This window comes from Gopherus flavomarginatus, chromosome 3 (genome assembly GCF_025201925.1).
Source record: "Gopherus flavomarginatus isolate rGopFla2 chromosome 3, rGopFla2.mat.asm, whole genome shotgun sequence".
Taxonomy (NCBI): domain Eukaryota; kingdom Metazoa; phylum Chordata; order Testudines; family Testudinidae; genus Gopherus; species Gopherus flavomarginatus.
Genome location: NC_066619.1, coordinates 119,125,607 through 119,145,181, shown reverse-complemented (window position 1 = coordinate 119,145,181; position 19,575 = coordinate 119,125,607).

Sequence of the window (19,575 nt, the reverse complement as noted above, 5' to 3'; positions counted from 1 at the left end):
CTCAGTACCTAAGAAAACAAGAGAAACAGCTGCTGGATTTCAGGTGGTGGTGGTCCTGACCTGAAAAGTTTGGTTAATAATACTGTTAGAGGAGTGTGTAAGGACTTTACTTTGAATCAACTATACTTTAAGTTAGGGTGTAGGGAGCACTCTATTTTTATTTTTCTTGTAACCATTAATAATGTTTATGACTCATTACGTGTACTCTCTTAAAATCTCTTTGTAGATAAATAAACATGTTTTATTCTAAATAAATACACTAATGCAGTGTGTTTAAGTTAAATTGTCTGGGTAACTCCATTTCAAGTGGCAAGTTGTTGTGTATTGTGCTCTTAAAGGGACAATGGATCTTATCTCTGGACTGTTCAGGGGAGGGCTGGACAGTAGTGAATATACATTTTTGGAGGAAAATCCAGGACTGGGAGTGTGTTGGGGTCACCCTGCAGAAGTAACCAAGGTGGGAAAAGCCAGAGTGTAACCCAAGTGTCTAGCAGGCTGCAGTTACATACAGACACTCAGGGTGTGGTGCACTTCAGGTAGGAGCTACTGTGGCAATTCGTTTTGAGGCACCTAAGGTTGCAGGGCAGGGGGACACAGCTCCACACTGGTCTGGGTTGCACCCCAGAATGTCACAAAGGTATAATGGAGACCATTTCTCCTAGGACCTTATCCAGGATGTTCTGCCTTTTTTCTCCTGTATCCCTATCCCTCCCTCTAGGCCTGATTCTCTGTTATCTTGTGTATGGTACAGTTATTCTCACCTGCTCAAAGAGGATTTAAATCACTAGTGCTCTGCTTTAGTAATGATTTACACCTACTTTGCACTCATGCAGTGGTGTAAATGATTGTACAAGGTGCAGAGTCATGGTGAAGCTGTCTTTTTCTCTCTACATTGTAGCCCATGCAATAAATTGACAGGAATAAGTCGATGATATTTAGCTCTCCAAACCTGCACTTCATTTGAGAATGTTGCTATAGACTCTTCAAGCTGTTATCATTTATGATACCAAATACTAGATTTTACAACTAGTATTCTATAGTAAATGAAGCATATCACAAGTGCAATAACTCTGCAAAATTACTTACTTCACCCTTGAATAGCCCTTAGGAGGCATAGAGAGGAGGGGTTGAATTTATTAGGCACAGGAGAACTTCTTGGAGAAATGAGAGCATATATAGAAGGTATGGTTTTCACCAAAACCAAGCGGAGCCATATGGATGGCACTGAAAACTGATAAATTTGGGGGGAATTATCTAAATTGGTGTATGGTGGAAAGCCAGCAGGCATTGAGAAGGACTTGGATCAGCCAGAGACCTCTTCTGTGGAGGTCTGTAATATAAGCGTATTTTGTTGTATCTGGTAGTTAAAGATGCAGAGAAAATATGCTTATATTATAGACCTTCACAGAAGTCGTCTTTGGCTGATCCAAGTCCTCCTCACAGAGCCTATGAGTGGAAAAAGATCTTGACATAATAGACATTTCTGAAATGTATGGAATGACAAAAATCAGTTGAATACTAGCTAGCACTAGAGCACAAAAGAGAGAGGCCAGTCTCACCTGAGTCCTGAGTAACATACAGGAGTTGGTCAAGTAATAACTGTGATTGAACCACTAAGGTAATAGTAACAGTGACCACAATATAATGAAGTCTAACATTCTCAGGGGAGAGATTGTACCAAAAACGAGCCCAGTGACACTAAACTTTAGAAGCAGCAGTTTTAAAAAACAAACAAACAAAAACACATTGGGAAAATCAGGCTATGTTTTTCACAAGAACTCAACTCCCACAATTGGGGCTGGCTGGATTTTCCAGGAGTGGTCTGGGTGTTGGGCTCTTTTGAAAATCTGATTCCAATTCTTAGTGGAGAGCATTTGAAAATGTGGTCCATTGCCAGAAATGTCAACCAATTAATTTAAAATCTTTAGGCTCGGTCTGGAGGCTACATAAGCAAACTGGCCAAGCCAAGATTTACATAAATGGGTGCCTGAAATGAAGCCTGCAAGTCCATATTTATGCACCTAAATGGCCTGATTTTCAAACCTGCTAAGCTCTCAGCTGGTCCCATTGAATATCAGTGAGAACTGCTGGGATTGTAGTAGTTTGAAAATCTGGACTCTTATTTAGGCTAATAAATCCTTATTTAGACTCCAAACTTTAGGCACCCACTTTCTGAAAAACTTGTCCATTGTAATACTTGCAGAAGGCACACATTGATCTAAACAAAAAAAGGGAAGAAAAAGAAAAACACAGTTAAATGATAAAAATCAAGAGGTTTTTTGAATTAATCAGATATCCTTCAGAAACTAGCAAAGAATCCTGTGGCACCTTATAGACTAACAGACGTTAGTCTATAAGGTGCCACAGGATTCTTTGCTGCTTTTACAAATCCAGACTAACACGGCTATCCCTCTGATACTTCAGAAACTAGAAATCCAGTGCAAGTGAAGTCAAGCTAAGAAAGGAATAGGCTTACACTACTGCATAACACCTTTGAAAAATAGGTCTAAGTTTAGTTTCCTTTAGCCAAGATAATCAATGGGAACTGCTGACTGCTCAGTGCTCTTAAAATCAGGCCACATATTTAGCCAGCTAAATATGCATACAGGAGCCTGTTAAAAAATACCTTGGCCTGTATCTTTAAATTTAGAATCTTCAGTATAAAGATCCTGAAATGCTTTTTGCACCAGGAGCCTACCCTGAAGCTACTGCAGAATTTGATCCTCAACCAGTGTAACCAGCCCAGAGCTAATGCAGAGTGAGTCCTTCATCTCATTATCCCATTGCTGAGAGATAGATATCCTTTACCTACCGTATCCTATCTCTGCTATGCCTGTCCCTGATCTGAGTAGTTTCACATACTTGTTAAACAAAAAGACAATCCCATAAAGGAGCTTCAGTGATAGCGCTGCAGAAGGTGACTATTGGGACATTTCTGCTCTTACTAATTAATGTGTATTATTCCACAGATATAATTTACTTAGTCATTTTATTCTGTTCATCCACCAGTGATGTGATGTGACCAGAGACATGGGAAGTTAAAAAACCTCCATGAGCAACAAAACCTAAATATCTGTCTGTTGCCAAAGGCATGTTTGGATTTGTTGTTAAGTTTGGTTTGTTTTAAAGTCACAGTTTTAATGGTGAAGAGATGAAAGAATACTAATTTAAGTTCTCTGTGATGGGTGTGGGGAGAGTAGCTGGCATTTGGAATACCTCAGGTTCCATGGACAGTTGCTAATATCTGTTATTGCTATCTGGTTTAAAGAGGAAAGGAGAGAAGTGTTTGTTGATTGCATTTTTACTCCTATTTTATCCCTTTGATTTTTCATTCAACAACTGCTGAAGCAAGGAGTCCTTTCCTTTATCTCCCTTTTCCACTATAAGGCTCATGAAAAGAGGGAAAATAACAAGGGACTGTGAGGTGATACAACAAGGGTAGGTTGACATGTTCCTAATGAGCAGTTTAGGAGGCATAAGTGGAGTGAATCTTTTGTAAAACTTTGTGTAGCAGGGGTATTTGTTCAGTCAGCAGGCCTAGTGGTCAGGGCCTGCAACTCTAGTCTCTTTCTGTGCAATGTGTCCTAAACCACTTGGATGGCATTCAACTAGGCTGGCTTCCTTACCATTAACTCCGTGACCTTCCCATTCCAGAGCGAGGCGTTGGGGAATCTGAGGTGAGTATGGCCTTCCCGCTCCTCTGGGTCCTGGCTCAGGGCCCTGAGAATGTGATATAGTGTGGGAAGGCCTGGGTTCAGTTTGGGGCATGACTCTCTGGTGACCCTGTGTGCGGTTCTCCCTACCTCATGGGTAACGTCTAAAAGGGTGGGGGGGGAAAGCCGTCCTCATTAAGGGTTTCTTCTCCTACTGTTGCAGGATAGTGCTTCTCCAGAAAATGGCTTCTGACTTCCCTGGGCTGCTGGAGCTCTTTTTATGCTCATTCTTTGCTCAGGAGCATGCTCAGAAGTGCCTGAGAAGTGGAGCTTTCTGGGCCCAGTATTGCTCCAACTCTTCCCTTGCCTCTGCCTTAGTTTGTGGTTTGTAAACCCCACCCCACTAGGCTAAACCACATTGCCAATGCCTGGGAAGTGAAATCATTTCAAAATATGCATGGACTGGCAGGTTGCTGTGTATCCTTACGCATTTTGAGGTGAATCAATGGTTTAATTCATCATTTGTCATTTAGTTAAAAAGATATTAGGGAGGATTCTGTAGAAATTTTAGTAAGGCACATACAGGGGAGACCTTGGGCATAGATTAAGCAGGTGTGTCCTAAAGTGCCATATCTCAGGGGATGCCAGCATAGTCACTGAAGGCCTGATCTAAAGAACACTCAGGTCATTGGGAGTTTAGCCATTCACTCCAATGGGCTTTGGATTAGGCCCCAGTAGGCCAGTCCTTGTTGTCTGTTCTCCCCCTGTGGAGTATTTGTTCATAGAGCATCTATTTCTACTCAGCAGTGTGCAGTGTGAAGCCTTCTGTGTCCCTCACACACCCTTTGAAGATTTCATGTTTGTTGCCGCAGTACCTCCTTTGCATCTACACCACTGCTGATGTTAAAGGTTCTGTTACTGGGTTTTCAAATAGCTGAAGAAAAATAAAACACCCATCTTGGGAAGGAAACAACACAAATAGGGAACTTACTGGGGTAGCTGGAGGAGAAGAATGGGGAGAAGTGGGTAACTGGAAGGGAAGTGGGCAAGAGAATGGTACATTCCTGCAGGGCAACAACGTCTCTTAGGATGGTCTTGGTCACATACTGGATATCTCTGAATGTTCATTGGCATTGCTGAATATAGATGTTACATTTTATATAACGTTTTTGAGAATAGGACTGCATTTAACCTTACAAATTCAGCTAGTGCTAATCAGGATGCTGCATAAGTATCTTCTTTCAATGCAAATATCACACTCTTTTATGTCCTGTACCATATCCTGGCCATTGCTTCCTGCTCCATATCTATGCTGGTTTTGTTTGGCTGACAAGCATTCCCAACAGTTGCCTACCCCACATCTTTTTTTGTGTTCCTTTATAATCCGAAGGGAGCTAAGTGTCAGTCTTCTCCTCTATCCCATGGGCTTCCCAATGAAAAGGGCACAACCACACCATGCTAACAAGGCTCTTCTCCCCAAAGGCTGAATTTCTCATTTGCTGTAATATGTTCCCACATCTCAAGCCCTTCCCTCTCCAGACCCATGTAACTGGGTCCCCTGAGGCACAGAACAAGATGTTGAAGTGCTGTCTTGTCTCTGCTGTGCTGGAGCAAATATTTCATTCTTTACAGGATTTAAAAGTATCAATCAGCTAGCTCCCTGAGAAGTTGGAAGCACTTGATCTTCCCAGTGGTGACCAAACAATATTGATATTCTGTATATTAGAAGAATAAAAAAAAAAGTCAGTCCTTTTGATCACAAATATAAATTAACCCCTGACATCTTGACATTCATCAACCAGAAAACTATTTAGATTAACTGACACCAATGCTTTTGTCTTTTTGCTCTGCTCAGAGGCACTCTCGGCCTAAATAACATGTCATCTGCTTTGGCAAGTCTGTGATAGACACAACGGGCTTTTCTGACTAGGAAAAGGCTTTGAGGATTTAACTCAAACACCCTGATGTTTTCAATGCAAAAAAATCAACCGCTAACACTAAATATCTATCAAATACTTGTTGTACTGCATATTAAATGCATTAACACAGTGTGACAATGTCTTGATGTCTTGGAGCAGAATTACACTCTTGGGAGTGGTGCTGAATTTGTTTGTTACTTTTTCCTTTTTGTTTCTGAAATAGCGCGTTCATTTTTTGGTAACTCTGTTTTTCTAAGGGGTGATAAAAGCCCACAGGAGAGGAACAAAGCCACTCAAATTAATTAGATCACAAGCTCTTTGAGGCCTGAGCTGTCTTTTTGTTATATGTGTGTACACTGTTTAAGATAATGGGGCTCTGATTCCTGATTGGGACCTCTGGGAGCTACTGCAGGATAGATATAAAATAACTAGGAACTTAGGACATTGGACTGGAATGGACTTCCTGGGTCATTGAACCCAGTCCCCTGCTATCTCAGGCAATCCCATCATATCATCCCATTCATATATTTTATCGAGCTTGTAGCCCATAGGCTAGCTTGCCTTCATTATATTCTGCCTTTATTATATTCAGCAACAATTCAAGGAACCTACAACCTGAATAATATCAGACATTGGCTTCAGCAGTTAGACTGAGGCTTGAGGCCTATGAATTTTGGCACACATAAACGGTCCAATGGTAACTTCTAAGTTTTGGGAAACTGGAAGTAGCGTGTAATAGGGAATTTTGCCCATAATGACATTAGCCAACCACAGAAACAAAAACTAACTCCAGCTTTTGAACAGTTTTGGAAAGAACATCCAACCACAAAAGTGTGATGACAATGAACTGACGTATATGATAATAAGTTGAGATCACTGATATACTAACTTATAGGAGAAGAGCACCTCAACATTAATACAAATAAGGAAGAGGAAAATACAAATAAGGAAGAGGGGAGGAACCCCTACTGAATATGCATTTGACATAATGGCATCAGTGTAACACATTATAAAAGTTACATCCCAGCCCGTGAGCAGTAGGAGAGAGGGAGGTAACCCTTGGGAGGTGCCAGAATGATGGCCATTGATAAGGAGGAGGAAGTTGATGGTGATGAGGAAGATAATGGGTAACATACATTTCAGGTTGTTCTGCAAGGGATGTGTGAGTATGCATGTTTAGATGTACTTTCTGTATTATTTCTATTTAACTTACTGATGGGAGTGTTAGTGACTTTGCTAAATGTATTAATAAATTATTGTAAATAGAGAAGAGTTCCTATAGTGTGAGTGTTGTAACCATGCACATCGGTGTTCCCAACTATCTAGTAATTTTAATAATACTGGTCCTGATCTTGGGACAAGAACCTTTCCCCTCAACGTGATAACTGGGAATTCTTATGTAATCAATATAGTTAATACATAATCTATAGATCAGGCTACAAGGTCCATCGTAAAACTAGCTAGGTTGTGCCTCCACTATACCTTAGGGAAGTTGTTCTAAAACCTTCCCCCTCTGATGCTTAGAAACGGTCTTCTAATTTCCAGACTAGATTTATTCATAGTCAATTTATACCCATTTGTTCTTATGCCAACATTGTCCTTTAGCTCAAATAGCTCTTCTCCCTCCCCGGTGCTTATTCTCCTGATGTAACTAGGAACTCCAGTAATTTCTTTTCACAAATTTTCCTCTGCTTCCTCTCCAAAAGGGCAATCCAAGCAAACTTGGAGGGAGCAGCCATTTCAGCCTAGAAACCCTGTGGAACTCGAGGTGAACCAGGATCTGTCCTTGTGGATCAAGAGATATCTGTACAGGGAGTTTTCCTCTAGGTAATTCTTTCTTGGCTTTAAAATCTGTGCTACCATTGGGTGACCTCTTGTACCTACACCCGATCTCTTCTGGAGGGAGCTAGCACATGCAGAAGAGGAGTTAATGTAGTTTGGAGCAGCATTAACTCCCACACTGGTTTCCCATTAGGAACCCAGAGGACCATGCTGTAGAGGGTCGTTGTTCCTTCAAATTTTGCACACTCTGTCCTGACCTACAGTGCTTTGACCTCATGTTGCAGCTGCAAGGGAGCACTTCATTTATTCCCACGGAGCAGTGTTGCTTGTGTTGGGGAACTGTTACTCCATCTTTCACAACCCTGTTCATTTGCTTACCAGGGTTTGCTCTGTTCCATTGTTACCCAGGGTTTTCAGAACCCAAAGAAGTGGTAACTTCATTGTTTCTCTCTAGGCAGTGAAAGGAATAAATCAATGGGGGCACAGCTCATCCATCTAATATATAATTGGCGCACGCAAAAGTGCTTTTACCGAAAACTACTTTTTATTAGGTCTCAAGCACACCCACACCCACACATATGCTGTAGCAGTAGGTTCAGAGCATTACAAACATTTATAGTTACCTAAAAAGTCTGAAATGGTTTAGAGGAATCAGCAGCCAGGCTTCTCGAGGGGGCGGGCCCTGCCTTCTATCTAATTGCTGGGGAACTTAGGTGTCAAATCCATGCCCAGAGGAAAGCTTCCTTGGACAGCCCCAAAGCATGCTTTCTATCTAAACTTTTTATAATTTTTCTCCAAACAAAGCACATAACTCATAATAGCCTCTTACTATCTAGCCTATTGGCTAACAATTTCCCTAGCAACAGCCAATAACAATTCATTATTCTTCTAATCATCAAACCATTTCTAGTCATGACAACAATAAAACTGACACATTAGAGCAGAGGTGGCCAACCTGAGCCTAAGAAGGAGCCAGAATTTACCAATGTACATTGCCAAAGAGCCACAGTAATACTTCAGCAGCCCCCCATCAGCTCCCCACCTCCTCCCAGCACCTCCCACCCACCAGCAGCCCCACTGATCAGTACCTCCCCCTCCCTCCCTGCACCTCCTGATCAGCTGTTTTGTGGCATGCAGGAGACTCTGGGGGGAGTGGGAGGTGGAGGAGCGAGGGCATGGCAGGCTCGGGAGGTGTTGGAGTGGGGGCAGGGCCTATGGCCGAGCCAGGGATTGAGCAGTGGGCACCCCCAGCACATTGGAAAGTTGGCTCCTGTAGCTCCAGCCCCAGAGTCGGTGCCTATACAAGGAGCCGCATATTAACTTCTGCAGAGCCGCATATGGCTCCGGAGCCACAAGTTGGCCACCCCTGCATAAGATGCACCTAAAACCAAGATTGTTGTCCAGACTTTCTTCCTATTTACATGGAGCCTTCACTTATTGTCCTGCCTCCCATTCCAATAACAAAACTGCAAACATGCAGTCATTTGGCTTTGCCTCTCAGAGCCTAAGATTTTCCTAGCTATGTGATATTTGTTTTTCAGCTGGCAGTGGCTGATCATACAAAACTGCTGAATTCAGTACTATCAGGACTGGTCTACACTACGGGGGAAAATCAATCTTAGATACGCAACTCCAGCTACATGAATAACGTAGCTGAAGTCGAAGTATCTAAGTTCGAATTACTCACCATCCTCACGGCACGGGATCGATGTCCGCAGCTCCCCCTGTCGATTCCGCAACTCCGTTCGGGTTGGTGGAGTTACGGAATCGATATAAGCGTGTTCGGGGATCGATATATCGCGTCTAGATGAGACGCGATGTATCGATCCCTGAGCAATCGATTGCTACCCACCGATACGGCAGGTAGTGAAGACGTGCCCACAGATTCTGAAGTATATGCAGGAATTTCAAATTCTAGGGTATTACCATCAGCCTAAAGGAAGGACAGCATCAGACACTTAGCTTCTAAGTCAGTGGAGTTAGAGCTGTAAACTGGCTTATGTGAAAATGGAATCAGGTATAGAAACTTCTGCCATGCAATGTAGCTGCTGTTTATAATGCCAAATAGTTTTCCTACTATACCTCTGCCTGCCTGGAAACTCTGAGACAGTGTTCTGCTTTATATTGGGTAAAATACCACCTAGTTCAAAGGGGCCAGCAGGAGGTCTTTGCACCTTGTAAATGTCATGAAAGCCTTCAAAAGAGGGTGTCATAAACAGATAGTGAAGGGTTAATGTCTCTTTTACTTGTAAAGGGTTAAGAAGCTCAGTGAACCTGGCTGACACCTGACCAAAGGACCAATAGGGGGACAAGATACTTTCAAATCTGGGTGGAGGGAAGTCTTTGTTTGTGCTGTTTTTGTTCTATTTTGTTCGTTGTTCGCTCTTGGGGCTAAGAGGGGCCAGACGTGCAACCAGGTTTCTTCAATCTTTCTGAAACAGTCTCTCATGTTCAAAATAGTAAGTACTCGCTAGAAAAGGCGGATTAGTCATATGTTTGTTTTCTTAACTTGCAAGTGTGTATTTTGCTGGAAGAATTTTTACCTCTGTTTGCTATAACTTGTATCTTAAGCTAAAGGGGAGGGAGTCCCTCTAGTCTATATAAGCTAAAGAACCTCTAAACATTTTGCATCCTGGTTTTAGAGAGATAATTTTTACTTTTTCTTTCTTTAATTACAAGCTTTCTTTTTTAAGAACCTGATTGATTTTTTTCCTTGTTTAAGACCCAAGGGGATTGGATCTAAACTCACCAGGGGATTGGTGGGGGGGAAAGGAGGTGGAGGGAAGGTTAATTCCTCTCTGTTTTAAGATCCAAGGAGTTTGGATCACAGTAGTCTCTCAAGGTAACCCAGAGAGGGGAAAGTCTGGGAGGGGGAAGGAGGGGGAATGGTTTATTTCTCCTTGTTTTAAGACCCAAGGGGTTTGGGTCTTGGGTTCCCCAGGGAAGGTTTTGGGGGACAGGGAGTGTAACAGACACTGGAATTTCTGGTTGGTGGCAGCGCTATCAGATCTATGCTAGTAATTAAGCTTAGAAGGATACATGCAGGTCTCCACATTTGTACTCTAAAGTTCAAAGTGGGAAAAATACCTTGTGCCTGCCTGGAAACTCTGAGACAGTGTTCTGTTTTATATTGAGTAAAATACCACCTAGTTCAAAGGGGCCAGCAGGAGGCCTTTGCACCTTGTAAATGTCATGAAAGCCTTCAAAAGAGGGTTAAATTGGGGCTTGGGACAGAAGCACAAGGGTGAATTTCACCCACCAATGTGAAAGCTAGGTTGAATTTTTTGATCCAAAATAGAAATGTAATTTTAAAAAAATGTGAAACATTTCTCTGTTTTCTCATCTTGTCTATGTGACAGTGATTTAGGAAATGTCATTTATAGTTATACACGGGGTCAGGGAGCACAACAAAGGGAACAGAGATCATATCCATCTCGGCAGCCTACATACTCAGCCAGGGTCAAACATGTGTCAGACCATTGCCCTACAATCAGTAATGTAAACCTGAACACTGAATGGCACACATCACAGTGCATGCAGGATACATATCATGGCAACATGCTTACCACCAGTATGTCACATTTTCTGTTTACCACCTGCCCCTCACCTGCAGATAGGGTGACCAGACAGCAAGTGTGAAAAATCGGGATGGGGGTAGGGGGTAATAAGTGCCTATATAAGAAAAAAGACCCAAAAATTGAGATTGTCCCTATAAAATCGGGACATCTTGTCACCCTACCTGCAGATCTACACTGCCCCAAGAAACAGTGACCTATGCTTGCACCAAAAGTAACTGCATTTGAATGTGTTGTGGCAGAGCAACTTGAAATCCTCTTGGGCAGCTTTAAAATGAAATATTCATTGCGTATTTGCTGACACTGCATCTGACCCTGATGTGCTGGATATTTTCACTGTCATCTAACTGAACTGCTCCGAGCCTTGCTTTCCCCATTTGGGAAGTATGTATAAAGTGATATTTACCTACCAAAGAAATGTTGTGAAGCACCAGGCAATATTAAGGCTAGTAAACGTCACAGACAGGAACAGACCACAGAAATATGTGTAACTTGGGAGCAATACCTCCTCCTCTAGCTGTTTTTTCTAAAACAGCACTTGTTGATTTTTACATCAAAATGGATTGTTGAGTTTTTGTGTGCTTCATTGTGCATATCCTATGGAGGCTGGGGTGTGAAATTAGACAAATTCACCCAGCTCTAGTTGAATAAGAGAAAATACATGTTTAGGCTAGGATTATCAATGGTACCTAAGGAAGTTAGGTGCTTGAATCCAGTTGAATTTTAGGTGGGTTTTGGAGCCTAAATCCCTTAGGTTCTTTTGAAAATCTCACCTTTAATATTTATTTAACAAATGGTTCCATACAGTCTTTGTTACAGAATTACCGAGAAGATCTGAATAGTATTTCAGACTCTTCTATACAGAGGAGCTGGAGTCTGTTGCTTTCAGCTGAACTTGAGAACACTGAATACAGGGTGACAGGAACCTGGGGTTTGTTTCAGCGGGGGTCTTTTCCACTTATGTAGCCACACTGATGTTGCCTTGATATAAACCCTTAGTGTAGATAGATGCCCTTCCCCCGTGTTAAAAAATGACTTGCTTTGGCATGTCCTTTTTAGCTCTATTGTAACACACCTACTCTAGGGGTTCGAACAGATGTAGCAACACCAGTGCAAATATCCCCAATTTTAACTTTTCTTTTTTCAACAAAATGTATAAAATTTCATGTCAGAGAAATGAGAATGGTTTGTTATAGGGACTCTTGCCTCATTCCTGTAAATCACAAAGCTACAGATGCTGCATACTGTACATTGCTCTCCTCTAACATAAGAAAGTACATATATTCTGTTGGCAGACTGAGGGCCAGATTATTCCTGTGTTACTCCACAGATATCAGTAGAGTTCCACAATGGATAAATTTGCCCCCAGAAGCTTTGGTTGTTTTCTTTCCCATCCCTGCAAAGTAAGAATTTCCTACAGGCACTAATACAGCTACCACTGAAACCCATCTTCTGAATGTAAGTTATCTCTGATCTCATCTGTTTTATAGTTAGTTTAATTTAATTCTATTTAAAAAAAAAAAGCAGTTCACTCTTCATATAATGTATTTGGTTTGCTGTCTTCCAGATGGATCCATCTCTACTGGATCTAGACAAGAGTGGAAAAGATCTTTTCCCCCTCCTGAATTCTGTTTCAGCAGCACCCAGTCTTTAATTCAGCTTTGATTTGTGTTCTCTATGTCTAGTTTGGCCAACACACACCGATATAATCTTTTTTTTATAGTGCAGGAGCACCTAGAAACCCAAGCTAGTACCAGCAAGTCATTCTGCTAGATACCATGCATACGCATATCGAAAACCAATCTTCGTCATAAAAGGTTTGAAAATCTAACCAGACAAGGGAGTGGGAGAAAGGATTGATTATTTTTCCTATTTTACAAGTGAGGAGCCGAGGCACTGAGAGATTAAGGCCCCGGTTTAGCTCTATTGTAGCACATGCTTAACTTTAAGCATAAAGCTTAAGTACAATTGTGTAAGTCCTGTGCTGAAATGAGGCCTAACTGATTTTCCAAGGTGTCATAGGGAGTCTCTGGCATAGAATCATAGATTATTAGGGTTGGAAGGGACCTCAGGAGATCATCTAGTCCAACCCCCTGCTCAAAGCAGGACCAGTCCCCAAATTGCCCCCTCAAGGATTGAACTCACAACCCTGGGTCTAACAGGCCAATGCTCCATAGCTAGGAACTGAATTCATAGCTAGGAACCTGGGTCCTGGTCTAGTGCCTTCAATACAAGATCATACTTCTTATGTACAAGTACTGCATGTGTCATGCCAGATTCACAATGTACAACAGCACAAGAGACTCAGGAAGAGTATGACAAAAGACCTGCTCCAAGTAAGTTTAGCAAAATTTTGACTTCAGTGGGGACAGGATTGAACTGCAAGCATTGCCAGAAGAGACCATATTGTTTTACCTCAGAAGCTGTAGAAACTCTCCAGGCTTCTGATCGGTTAGAAATTTCAGAATTATGCTGATCCAAAGTCAAACAAACCTTTTTTCGAATAATTTATATTGATTGAACATTTGTGCAAGAGTGACATGGAGAGAAACAATATATGTTATATGAAATGTCCAAAAATCAATATTTTGAAAATAAACCCCGGATGAATTATCCTTTTATGCCAGGCCCAGAAAGGCTCTTGAGGCAGAAAATAGCCTTATTCTAGTATTCATTATTTTGTATAAACACATTATATTCATTTGTTGTGTATATACTTATGAAAAGTTAAATATTCAATTATTTGTGAATAACTTCTTTTTATTTAGGATACATTTCTTCTCCTGCCCTATTTCCACACAAAAGCCATCACAGACACTAGATTCTCTATAAGTCCCGTTCAGAGCCTCCAATTCTGAGTGGGACAAATGCTAGTTAGGCTTTGGGCTAGCCTTCTGCACTGGAGTGCATTTTCATTCATAGATCCAATACAATGACTGAAGCTCCAATCCCGCAATGATGTCCACATGCACAGATTCTTGTCTGGCATGGAGTCCCACTGACTTCCTGGGGACACCAGAATTGCAGGCGTTCACTCATGCAAAGCAGGATCGGGGCCTAAGAGATTTAGGTGACAAATCCCACTTGCTTTACTTATGTGTAATCTCAGTGAAGTCACTGAAGGAATTCAGTTCAGTTAAAGTCAATGAGACTATTCATTGGATGAGGCAGGCAAGGATTAAGCAGACTACTACCTGATTTTAGTAACGAGACCATAAAATACCACATGGAAGTCTTTGTCAACACAGCACCATCAATTCTTATTTAAACCATAGTTGTATAGCAAGTGCCTCTGAAATGTTGGGGCAGTTGATTACAGCTAATGCTACTTTACCTACTTGGCTGTTAATATATTCCATCTTTTTTTTTTAATTTCTGTAGCAAAATGTCCATTGCGAGAAATTTTATGATCCCTCTCAGCCTGATAAATACTTTAATATCTCTGACTGACACAATAATTTCTTCTTTCAATTTACTTAACCTCTGAAGAGCTTGCAGTTTTCATCATGCACTAAAAAATAAAAACACCATTCATGTTCTAACCTACCTCCTTAGTATAATTTTGAAAACTGGTTAATGTAAAATTCACTTTCTCTTATTTCTGCTCCTGTTAAATCAGCCAACTGTTTTTGTGAAATGCTTCAGTAAGAACCTGAAATAACTTCATTCTGCTTTTTTAGAAAACATCTGGAGATGTCACATTTCCTTTTAATGCTGACATCTTTTAATTCTTTTTAGTATCCAAAAAATGAAGATTTGGGTCAACTAAAACATATTGCAGGTGCCTGTCAAATTCACTGAATTGTTTCCAGTTGAAAAAAACCCAACAGCAAAATCTAAAGAAGTTGTTTCATTTCAACTTTTTTTGAATGAATATTACAACTTTTTGTTTTGAATTTTACCTCAATTGTATTGAAAAAAAGGAAAAAAAATGTTTTCGTTTGATGAAAAAATAGAAAAAAAAATCATTTTGGGATTCTTTCTGTTAGGCCACTGAACCAAAAAATTGGTTAGTGCCACAGATCTGCTCCCAATGAGTAAGAATTTAATTCATTAGCAATATCAATGGGTAACAAGTGGAAGAATTGGATCATAGGTGAAGGGTGATTATTTATATTTCTCTGGCCATTTTTGTAGAGTATTCAAGAATTCATGATAGCCATTTTAAAACATAGCAAAGCAATTACATACTAGTCTGCTGACAGCTTCCAATGTTGTGGGATAAATATGAAATTAAAAGATTAGAGTTAGTTTATATTTGGTTAAGAAAATGTATGTTTTGTAAAGAAAGGCCCTGACTAGCAAGTAGAAGGCCTTGACAATAAGAAGTTATAAATCTGGAAGGAATAAAGTAGGGAGGCTGTCTGGTTCAAAGAATAACTAATGTGATGAGGGAAAGTTTCTAAAAAGGCCTGTGACTGATAGGGGTGACTGAAAATGGTTTTAAATAGAACAAAGAGAATCTGATTTAAAATGATCCAGCATGGCCCTTCCTCAACCTTCACACCAGCGTTAAAGCCTGTGTGAACATAGATGCAAAGGGAAAACTGTTGGGAGGAAGAAGGAGATAAGTAAAGGCCTGGGGAAGAAAGGAGATTTTAAATTTTGTCTGGATTAAGACTGGAAATAAGGGTGAACAATCTCTAATTGGTTTTTAGCTCCAGTCAGTACTTCCCAGTGTACGGCACTTGTTTGTTAAAGGGTACAAACAAGTAAACTCTTAAAGAGTTCATTGCCAATACCTGCCTGACCACACTGGAGCCAACCAGTATGGGTCTAAAGTGCCCCAGTGTTTAGCCCATTTGTAAGAATCTTGATCAAATGCTTTTAAGTGTTTTGTTACTGTTTGGATGCAGTAAACTTATTTTGGGGCAAGCTTAGAACAATTGTATCATTACCATTTGTCCTCTGGATTTAATTAAGGAGTTTATAGTTAAATTAGTGTTTGGTTTCCCATACTTATATTAATCATTTCAAATATTATTAGTAATTCCAACATATGTGACCTTTGTAAATATATTTGACCTCATGCAAAAGGAATTATATTCTTTAACCTTTATATTGGCGTGGCACCTACAGGCCACAGCAAGGTTGAGCCCCATTGCGCAAGACACTGTACAAATATATAACAAATGACAATTCCACCCCAAAGACCTTACAGCCTAAAAATAATTATAATAAACATCTCCACTGCTAATGTGATAGGGTTTTGTACAGATTTTTGGTGCTGTGAAGTTTGTGTTACAATGTCAAGGTGTTTGCCTCTGGCATCATGAGGTTGTGATGTTTGCAATGCAAATATTGTCCTCCCTAAGGCTCAATCAGTGTGTGGAGTGCTATCCATTCATTCTCAGTAGGAGGTGCAGCTGTGTTGTGGTGTGTTTCAGCCTACTTTAACTCCCGATAACATTTTGCATTTTAAACTGTGTACATATTCTCTTCTCATGCTTTTCTATAAAGGCTTCCTGGCCACAGTGCATATGTTCAGGGCCAGTGCAAGGATATTTTGCATCCTAGACGAAACTTCCACCTTGCGCCCCCCACCCCCACCCCCTGAGCATCACTTATTAAAAACTTTCAAAAATGAATGCTGCATAATGTGGCATTGTTCGTTAGAATTAATACACGTTTGTCTTGAAATTTTATTGAATTATTTAGTCTACATATTTAATGAAAAGAAATGAATAACCTGACAATGTTGACATTGTTATTGTTTTCACTTTGCACAACATAGCGTGGATCTTGAAATAAATCACATACATTATACACAATACACTGTCACAGAGTAACACGTTATAATTTATTTTTCCGTGCTTTCAGTTTAGCAAATTTAGAAACAAGTTCCTCCAAGACAATGCTGCGGGCAATGTCATGTTCTATTGACAAGGTAGATAGCCCAACAAGTCTATGGCCTGGTCTATGCTATGCGTTTAAACCGATTTTAGCAGCGTTAAACCGATTTAACGCTGCACCCGTCCACACAAGAAGGCCCTTTATATCGATATAAAGGGCTCTTTAAACAGGTTTCTGTACTCCTCCCCAACGAGAAGCGCTGAAATCGGTATTACCATATCGGATTAGGATTAGTGTGGCCGCAAATCGACGGTATTGGCCTCCGGTCAGTATCCCACAGTGCACCATTGTGACCGCTCTGGACAGCAATCCGAACTTGGATGCACTGGCCAGGTAAACAGGAAGAGCCCGGCGAACTTTTGAATTTCATTTCCTGTTTGCTCAGCTCTGATCAGCACAAGTGGCGATGCAGTCCCAAATCCAAAAAGTGCTCCGGCGTGGACCGTACGAGAGATACTGGATCTGATCGCTGTATGGGGAGACAAATCTGTTCTATCACAGCTCCGTTACAGAAGACGAAATTAGAAAGCATTTGAAAAAATCTCCAGGCTATGATAGACAGAGGCCACAGCACAGTGCTGTGTGACAAGCGTAACGGAAAGCCAAAGAATCAAATGGATGCTCATGGAGGGAGGGAGGGGGTACTGAGGACTCCAGCTATCCCACAGTCCCCGCAGTCTCCGAAAAGTATTTGCATTCATGACTGAGCGCCCAATGCCTGTAGGGTCAAACACATTATCCAGGGTGTTTCAGGGTATATGTCGTCAATTTACCCCCCTCCCCCCTGTGAAAGAAAAGGGAAAAAAATTGTTTCTTCACTTTTTTAATATGTCACCCTATGTCTACTGCATGCTGCTGGTAGACGCGGTGCTGGGGCAATGAATAGCAGCATCCTCTCCCCTCCCCTCCCCTCCCCGGTGGCAGATGGTACAATATGACTGCTATTCATCATCATCATCAGCCTGTGAGTGCTCCTGGCTGGCCTCAGGTGAGGTCAGCCAGGGACGCCTGGGTAAAAATAGGAATGACTCCCGGTCATTCCCGGTAGATGGTACAGAACGGCTGGTAACCATCCTCATCATAGCAACTGGGGGCTGAGTTCCATCAGCCCCCCAACTTTCATGTCTAAAGAAAAGATTCTGTACTGCCTGGACTATCATAGCAGCAGGATGCTGGGCTCCTCTCCCCCCACTGTTTAATGTCCTGCCTGGACTATCATAGCAGCTGGAGGCTGCCTCCCCCGTCATAAACAGATAGCTAAGGGTTAATGTCTCTTTCACCTGTAAAGGGTTAACAAACAGTGACCTGCAACGCCTGACCAGAGGACCAATCAGGAGACAAAATACTTTCAAATCTTAGTGGAGGGAAGCCTTTGTTTGTGTTTTTTGGGTTTTGCTTTGTTCTCTCTGGGCTCTGAGAGTGACCACACGTACTTACAGGCTCTCTAATCTTCTATTCCAATTTTGTAAGTATAAAGGTAGAAAGACGGAATAGTCTTTTTATTTGTTTTCCTTTATTTGCAAATGTATATTTGTCTGGAAGTATTTTAAATTTTATTTCTATTGGAGGAGGCTATTTCTCCAATTTCTTAAGCTGACAGACCCTGTAACTTTTTACCATCTAAATTTCAGAGATAACCTTTTACTTTTTTTCTTTCTTTTTATTAAAAGTTTTGCTTTTAAGACCTGTCTGATTTTTTCCCCCTTGTTGAGGCTCAAGGGAATTGAGTCTGTACTTAACAGGGAAGGAGAAGGGAAGGGAAGGATGGAATCCCTTTGTTTTAGATTCACGGAGCTTGAATCTGTCTCTCTCTCCAGGAGACCTAATTTCTCTGTGTTGTGATTCAAGAAGTTTGAATCACAGTGATCTTCCAGGGTAACCCAGGGAGGGGAAGGCTGACAAAGGCAACGGTGAGGAAAGGGGTTTACTTTCCTTGTGTTAAGATCTACGGGGTCTGGGTCTTGGGGGTTCCCAGGGAAGGTTTTGGGGGGACGAGAGTGTATCAGGCACTCGAATTCCTGATTGGTGGCAGCTTATCAGATCTAAGCTGGTAATTAAGCTTAGAGGAATTCATGCTAGTACCCCAACTTCTGGACTCTAAGGTTCAGATTGGGTAAAGATACTATGACACCCCCTCATTTTATCTCACTAAAAAGTCAGTGTTTCTTATTCCTGCATTCTTTATTACTTCATCACACAAATGGGGGACACTGCCACGGTAGCCCAGAAAGGTCGGGGGAGAAGGGAATCAATGGGTGGGGTTGTTGCAGGGGCACCCCCCCGTGAATGGCATGTTGTAGCTCATCGTTTCTGTGGGATCTGACATGGAGCGGCTGTGCTCTCTGGTTCTCTCATACACTGGTTCTCTAGTACACTTGCCCCATATTCTAGGCAGGACTGACTCTATTTTTAGATAAACCATGAAGGAGGGATTGACTCAGGGAGTCATTCCCATTTTTGTCTTTGCACCCCCGGCCGACCTCAGCTAAGGCCAGCCAGGAACACCCATGACAGCAGCAACGGTACAGAATGACTGATAACTGTCATCTCATCGCCAATTTACAGTGGCACAGCAGACAGTACAGAACAACTGGTAACCGTCTCTGCTACCTTGCAATGGCAAATGAATGCTGCTGTGTAGCACTGCAGTACTGCCTCTGTCAGTGGCATCCAGTACACATATGGTGACAGTGACAAAAGGCAAAACAGGCTCCATGGATGCCATGCTATGGCATCTGCCAGGGCAATCCAGGGAAAAAGGGCGTGAAATGATTGTCTGCCATTGCTTTCACG